At 46.2% G+C, this 8451-nt stretch overlaps 1 long non-coding RNA gene across 1 annotated transcript; it reads right to left on the bottom strand.

Moving 5' to 3' along the window:
- Positions 1-45: 45 nt before the first annotated feature.
- On the bottom strand, positions 46-2103 carry LOC125254739. The gene is made up of 3 exons (XR_007181724.1): positions 1381-2103; positions 984-1295; positions 46-889 (listed from the first exon to the last, which is right to left on the bottom strand). It is a non-coding gene; the product is annotated as an uncharacterized LOC125254739 (long non-coding RNA).
- Between the last annotated feature and the right edge of the window lie 6348 nt (positions 2104-8451).

Genomic DNA, 8451 nt, shown 5'->3' on the forward strand with positions numbered 1-8451 from the left:
AAAAACACCGCAGTTGGTGGTTGAGTTTTGTAAATGATTATACTTAGCATTGTAAAAAATAAGATAAAATATATTATATAGAAAATATATAGAAAAACATTCCATGAAAAAATGAAATGGACCATTTTTTTTGTTTGTTTGTTTGTTTTATCTTGTGTGCGACAAAAGATTGCTGTGAGGTGGATGTTGTCCACCACATTCTCTACAAATGTATGCATGTCCTGCATAAATGTAAAGACAAACATCAGTGGCTCTACAAGATCGTCCTCTATATGCTCTGCACTGCAGTACTGGTCCAAGGCCTCAATGGCTTCTTCATCCTCCATGCACAGTATACGAGGAAGCTGAACTGAGCCAAGAAGATCACCGGAGTTCTCCAAGCACCACTGACTGGCAATCTTCAGATTCGTCATGATACGCACCTAAGAAAAAACAATGCAAAAGAGGATAATTAAAAATATGCTGAACAACAATGGCTGCAACCCCTCTAATAAAACCTACTTTTCGTGGAGCCACCTGCTTCTCTGGTGCAGACTCAGGGGTGAAATCATTCGTTTCATCTTCCTAAAAAACATATGAAGATTGAATGTGAACCAGTTATCTTTAGTACTACCTTTTTAAAAAGTAACATACTTTTTCTGAGGAGCTGGAACAAAGAAAAAGGTACGAGTTACCTGTATGTGAAAGGCTTTTCCTGTTAGTGGAAAAAATACAGCACAAGTTTAGCTAGTATATGATAAAATGCCATTTTTAACCTCATGATTTCAAAGTATATGCTTTTACCCAAGAATTTTTTTCAAACTTCCTCTTTTGCAACCTAAATACAGGCTGCTAATCACCTCTCAAGGCTTTGGACTCTTCTGCATAATGGGCAAACAGTTTTCCATGTCTGGAAAATAGAGATTAAAGATTGAATATTGCATAGTTCCTTATTCATGAAAGATTTAAGTATTCAAAACCCAAAAAAACAAACAATTCTTTACCGATCCAGTCCGAAGTTCTCCATTAACATGATGCACCACCATTTCCTCAACTCTGCCATGTCCAGCTGCTCAAAACACAAAAGTTTATGCCCTTTGTAAGTTATACTGTCTCTAAGTTACTGAAAACTATAATATTACTTACAATTGTGCAGTCAAATGGAGCATCCAGCACAATATACAATGCAGACTATAAATGAAAGACAAGTTAGTCTTAGGGCAAAATGAATATATTATTAACCACCAACATATTGTACACCTTACCATCAACATGAATATGCCACAGTCATTTCCATATGGCTGTCCTGGAAAACCCTTAAATATAATGAAAGGGAGGAATAAGCACAATTTCATAGACAGACTGACAGATAGATAGACAGACAGAAAGATAGACAGCAACCTGTAAATCAAGGCCTGTTTTTCTGTCCATTTTCCGGGTATTATCCTGTATGCAATGTTCCTGTCAAGAATGCAAAGGACAAATACATGTAACACTGTACAACCTTTCTGCATACATCAATATCTACAACAGTGTCTCTCAAATGGGCGACTGTTTCAGATACACTGGACATTCATAATCTCAGTGTAATTTTTTGTTTGTTTTTCTGCCTTGGCAATCACCACCGATACAGTGATAAAGCCAAAATTAAAATAGATTAAGCCAGAATTAAATACAGAACCCCAGTATGAGAAACCTGCGCATGAATGCTCACAAAAGAAAAACTTTAAAGTTCAAGCATACAATTGAACTCTCATTTACAACCAACTTGCAGAAAGAGACTAGTCAAAAGGAACAGACCAGCTCTAAACAGCAGAACCAACATCTACAGCTGGGGTGACAAACTCAGATCCTAAACACATCTGATGCAGCTAAGGAACACCTAGGAACGTCAGTTTGGAATTTGGAATGAAATGGTGCTGAATGACTTATGACAATTGTTTTTTTTTTGTTTTTTTGTTTTTTGTTTTTTGACATCTATACCTCTAAAATGAAAGAGACCAACAGACCGCGTCAGAAGCGTCTTGCCTGGGCTAAAGACAAAAAGGACTGGACTGTTGCTGAGTGGTCCAAAGTTATGTTCTCTGATGAAAGTAAATTTTGCATTTCCTTTGGAAATCAGGGTCCCAGAGTCTGGAGGAAGAGAGAAGAGGCACACAATCCACGTTGCTTGAGGTCCAGTGTAAAGTTTCCACAGTCAGTGATGGTTTGGGGTGCCATGTCATCTGCTGGTGTTGGTCCACTGTGTTTTCTGAGGTCCAAGGTCAACGCAGCCGTGTACCAGGAAGTTTTAGAGCACTTCATGCTTCCTGCTGCTGACCAACTTTATGGAGATGCAGATTTCATTTTCCAACAGGACTTGGCACCTGCACACAGTGCCAAAGCTACCAGTACCTGGTTTAAGGACCATGGTATCCCTGTTCTTAATTGGCCAGCAAACTCACCTGACCTTAACCCCATAGAAAATCTATGGGGTATTGTGAAGAGGAAAATGCGATATGCCAGACCCAACAATGCAGAAGAGCTGAAGGCCACTATCAGAGCAACCTGGGCTCTCATAACACCTGAGCAGTGCCACAGACTGATCGACTCCATGCCACGCCGCATTGCTGCAGTAATTCAGGCAAAAGGAGCCCCAACTAAGTATTGAGTGCTGTACATGCTCATACTTTTCATGTTCATACTTTTCAGTTGGCCAAGATTTCTAAAAATCCTTTCTTTGTATTGGTCTTAAGTAATATTCTAATATTCTGAGATAATGAATTTGGGATTCTCCTAGTTGTCAGTTATAATCATCAAAATTAAAAGAAATAAACATTTGAAATATATCAAACTGTGTTTAATGAATGAATATAATATACAAGTTTCACTATTTTAATGGAATTAGTGAAATAAATCAACTTTTTGATGATATTCTAATTATATGACCAGCACCTGTAGAATGGATACTGACTTAAAATTGCTTGTCCCAAGTCAGAGAGGACAACATTTTCAATGCTGTGAGGTATGTGACCAAGCTGTAGCTGTCGCTCCAACATCTTCTAGTTTGCTGATGCATTTTTGTGATGGATAATGTTCCGCATAATGAAAATGTATGTCGAGGGAGCCATATTATTGATAAAGTAGTTGGTTTTTCTCAAGTCCGCAAGAAATTGCTGCTCAATTTGGCTGTTCAGCCAACCCTGTATTTCTGGCACCAGACTGATTCTTCAGAGTATCAGTCTTCTCGATCAACCAAGGAAGAGATACTTTAAGCTTTCCTTGCTTTGCTTTGTTGATATTCTCAGGTGTCGAGTCTGCCAGTCTTCCTTCGTACGGTTGAAACGGAAGAGATGAAGGTACACAGAAATTGGCATGTGTTGCCAAGCCTCGAGCAAAGTCATATATTGTGACGTTGGGCAAGTGTTGCCATGACAAAAGCAAGTCCATAAAATCAATGGACTCTCTGCCCTCAAATTAAACTTCAAACTGTAGACTACGTCATGTGGACACAGGACAACAGAATATCCACCTGAAAAAGACAATAAAAATGAAGGGAACAAGTGAAAATAATTTTTAACATATCAAACCAGTCTCTCACCTGATGCCCCCCAGATCTTCTGGAAAATTTTGTTGTATGATTGCCTGTCCATGCGAGATCCCTTGGAGTCCACATTACAGGCCTTGCACAACTTTCTGAAAACACCAACCTATTATGTAAATGGTTCATGATCAAATTAATCATAATGACTTAAATGGAAATGATTAAACAGCTGAACACTCATCTCTTTTGTGAGCACTTAACCTCATCTTATAAAACAAACAAACTATTCTTTCATTACATATCCTTCCATTTCCTTTAACCCCTCTCTATTGTAGCATATTATACTCTGAGCAATGTCTGAAACTTGTATTGTGAGCACTTCTTGTGTCTATTTGCCTCTTCATGATGACTCGCTTGTTGTATTCCTCACTTTGGATAAAAGCGTCTGCCAAATAAATAAATGTAAATGTAAAATTAAACAGTTCAAGGTTTTAACCTTCTTTTTCATCAGCTCGTCTACAAGACGATCCTCAGACACACTGAGAACCTGAGCTTCGGGTGATGTAACTTTTCGAGAGAAAAACCTTCTCATACTCTGTATTGAGTACTGTGTTACCCATCCTTGTTTTTTGTCCAATCCATGGAGCCCACTTTTCATAACTTGGCTCCACAACAAATGGATTGTTTGTTCAGCCTGAGGGGGGAGGGGAAAACATTTAGGCTACAAATATAAAATTAATTTGATCATATCGATATCATATAAAGCATATAGAATACACAAGACATGTCACTCATCTAGTTTTGAATGGGGAAAAATGCAATGCTTTATATGGCAGCTCTATTAAAGGAAGACCCGTCTTTGAAATAAAAGAGCCAATCGCTAATCAGTAAAATCATGGTAGCTATAAAAAACATCTTCTGAGATGTCCCCTTAGGATTGGGTATGCACACTGAAAAAAAATTTATGCTATTTCATCAAAATAAACACTATTTCAGACAGTTGTTTTCAGGTTTCACTGATGATTTAAAATATACAATTTAAGCTTGCAAAAAGTTTTAGAGAATTTGATGCTTCCCTTTTAAAGAGACAGGGGATGTAATTGCTTGCCCGGAATGCATTTCAAAGATGGCCACTGAGTGAAATGACTGGTCTTAAAGGGACTTTATGTACCTAAATACAATTACTTACAGGAAACAAAGCCACGTGCAACCATCTCCAGATCCACTGATTGCCAGAATTCCTCAATGTTTACTTCCCCTTTGAACTCTGACGGTGGTTCTTTGAGGTCACTAACTGTATTGAAACTTTATTAGAAACACCCACTGGGTTTTAAAAATGTAAATTAAAGTTTGTGTAAATCAATATTAAATACATGTTCTGAGTTTGTCACACCACAAAAATGTGTTATTAACTAGAGGATGACTGAAATAAATAAATAAAAATACATAGAGAAAGTGCGTGTTCCCTTTCGATACTTTCACTCATACTGCGTATGGGGAAAAGCTCCTTTTTTTCCTCCTTGCTGAAGCCTTTTTCAAAAGTGCAGTGTAACTGCACGTCTATTGGCTCAAAGGAATGAAACTCTTTGAACCAATGACGGAGCGGCGTAGTCGCGCAAGCCTATGGCGAAACAGCACGCCAACGGCTAAACAGCACACCAACGAGCCCGCCAAAATGGGCGTGGCTTATGGCTATATAAGCAGGCGTTTCGCCATGGGAATCAGTTCTCTTTCCTTCAGCGAGACTGCACTTCGCTGGATTCCTGCTGAACGCCTTCGCCACTGGAACGAGCTCTCTCCCTCCGCTGAAGAGGCCTCGCAGAGGACAGCTGAGATCGCCGCCTGCTTCAGCGCCGGCGCCTCCGCAGACTGCCGCCTCGAGTGCCGCTCTCGATCCGCCCGCCGAGCTTCCGGCCCGCTCTCAGTGAGTCTCCTGCCGCCATCCGGCGAGCTTTTAAAAGCGCAAATTTCAGCGGTTTCTCACCGCACTAAAGAGCATTTCCAGCGGTCTATACTGCTCTAAAAGAGCCCACCCAAGCACGGCGGCGGCGTTGTTATAATGCTGTGCCACACTTGTGGCACCTGCAGAGCCCCTCTGCAGGATGATGACGGCCACGGTGAGTGCGTCGGATGTCTGGGCAAGCCCTACGCAGAAGCCGCGCTCACCAAGACCTCATGCCCGCACTGCGAATGTATGAGTCTCGCCTCTCTGCACTCGCGGATCGCTTTCTTCACTGAAAGCGGTCCCGCTCCCCCGCGCCTTCCCGTCCTCTTCCTCCCGTGAGCCGGCTAGGAAGAGACAGCGAGGCAGCAAGGCAGCGGGGCTCAGCGCTCGGATTTGGGAGAGCTTTCGCCGGCCCAGCGCCCGCCGATCTCTCCCTCTCCTATGTCAGAGCCGTCCCCCGTCCACTTCTCATGCCCGGAGCAGCGTCCCTCAGCAGAAGCGAGCGGCCTTGTCTCCTTCGGCGGTTCAGAGGATGAGCCCAGGTGTCGATGACTCCATGTCGCTTGCGGCGTCTGAAATGGAGGAATGGGTCAGCGCACCCCTGCCGTCACTGGAGCCCATTGACTCCAGGCCCGGAATGGACGCTGAGCTGATCCGCATCCTCTCTAGGGCCGTCGAGGAGCTCGACTTGGAATGGGCCACACCTGAGGAGCCGACTCGCAACAGGCTGGACGAGTGGTACCTGCCGGGGCCCCGCCAGACCCCCCGCCAGCGATCTGCACCCTTCTTCCCCGAGGTCCACATGGAGCTGACGAAGTCATGGCGATCTCCTCACTCCGCCCGCCTGCGAACTTCTTCACATGCGGCTCTCACCTTGGTTGATGGCTCCCGTGAGAAGGGTTACGAGCACCTAAGGAGCAGCGACAGCAGGCCCACCCTGCTAAACGCTCCTCGCTCCCGAGATGCCAGGGTCCCCGGCCCAAGATAGTGCTGGACCCGACGCCTCCAGCGTCTTCCTGATCTGAAGGGAAGAAAGAGGATGGGGCAAAGTCTCGCCGCGGCCAGACCACCCCAAAAGCTCTCTCGCGCAGTTCCCCCGCCGCCTCGGCGTGTTGGGGACCAATGGGTTATGCGCCCTGGGCCCACAGTAGTTGCGCCCACGCAAAACGCCGTTCTAATAGTGAACTCAACATTTTTAAATTGTTAAAAAGAGAGCAAATTTCCTCTTCCATTAACGTCAGTGCAAAGACCCCTGCACAGCAGTCTGTCACCAGACGCTATCCAGCCCCTTGCCACACGGGCAGAGGCCTGGCAAGCCATCCCCGGTGTGTCAAGGTGGGTTATGGGGATCGTAATTCACGGCTACTCACTGCAGTTCGCCCAAAGACCCCCGCGCTTCAGCGGCATGGTTCCCACTTCAGTCAAACCGGACGACGCGCATGTCCTCCGTGCAGAAGTGATGTCTCTGTTAACAAAGGGAGCCATAGAAATCGTCCCCCTCGCAGAGAGCGAGTCGGGCTTCTACAGCCGCTACTTCCTTGTCCCCAAGAAAGATGGCGGTCTCAGACCCATCTTATATCTCAGACTTCTGAACCATTCCCTCATGAGACGGAAGTTCAGGATGTCGCGCAGATTCGTCCCGAGGACTGGTTCTTCTAGCTGGATCTGAAAGACGCCTACTTTCAGCCCCCCGTCACAGGCGATTCTTGAGATTCGCTTTCGAGGGTGTGGCTTATCAATACACGGTCCTACCCTTCGGGCTGTCCCTAGCTCCCCGCACTTTTACGAAGTGCATGGACTCGGCGCTTCTCCCTCTGAGACAGATGGGAATTCGAGTTCTCAACTATCTCGACGACTGGCTCATTCTGGCCCAGTCTCGTACCGAGCTAGAACACTACAGATCCGTGCTCCTCAGCCACCTGCAGTGCCTGGGACTCAGGGTCAACTTTGCCAAGGGCTCACTGCTCCCCAGCCAACATATCGCGTTCCTGGCCGCAGTTTTTGACTCCGTCCGAAAGAGGGCTGTAGTCTCACCAGAGCGTGCTCTGACGATTCAGAAGCTCACGGCATCCATCAGGAACAAAGCCCGTTACTCTCTGAGGTTCTTCCAGAGGATGTTGGGGCTGATGGCTTCCGCCTCCCCGGTACTGCAGCTCAGCCTCCTACGAATGCGGCCTCTGCAATACTGGCTGAAACCCAGGGTTCCACCCCACGCTTGGCGGCATGGCCGCTTTTTACTCAAGGTCAATCAGGCCTGCATCACTGCCCTGAAACCTTGGATGAACCCCAGTTGGTTCGAATGTGGTGTTCCCCTGCAGGCGGTGTCCAGAAGGAAGGTGCTCTCGATGGACGCCTCCAACACAGGTTGGGGCGCTGTATTCGAGGCAGGCTGGCCTTCGGCTCGTGGTCCCACGAGCAGAGCCATCTGCACATCAACTGCCTCGAGATGCTGGCAGTAGAACGAGCCCTCGTCTCGTTCCAAGAGTTCCTGGAAGGGCACCACGTCTTAGTCCAGTCGGACAGCATGACGGTAGTGTCTTACATAAATCACCAAGGAGGCCTGTCGTCCAGCCGCCTTTGCGTCCTGACGCAGCGCCTCCTCGAATGGGCAGCACCCAGGTTGCGGTCGCTAAGAGCGACGCACATACCTGGAAAATCGAACCTGGGAGCAGATATGCTGTCTCGGAGCAATATCCCATTGGATGAGTGGATGCTCCATTCCCAGACAGTTCAGGGGATATGGGAGGTCTTCGGGAAGGCAGAGGTCGACCTCTTCGCCTCAGAAGACAACTCTCACTGCCCAACTTTCTTCTCAAAGGAGATGGATGCGCTGGCCCACGACTGGCCCAGGCTCCGTTCCATGCTCCCATCACTGGCCAGACAGTGGGAAGAAACAGACTTATTGTGCGTTTCTTGAGAGGTGCTAGGCGGCTGAATCCCCCTAGACCACTCACCATTCCCACGTTGGACCTTTCCATGGTCCTTGCAGCTCTCAAAGGTCCTC

The sequence above is a fragment of the Megalobrama amblycephala genome, linkage group LG19, assembly GCF_018812025.1.
Source record: "Megalobrama amblycephala isolate DHTTF-2021 linkage group LG19, ASM1881202v1, whole genome shotgun sequence".
Lineage (NCBI taxonomy): Eukaryota > Metazoa > Chordata > Actinopteri > Cypriniformes > Xenocyprididae > Megalobrama > Megalobrama amblycephala.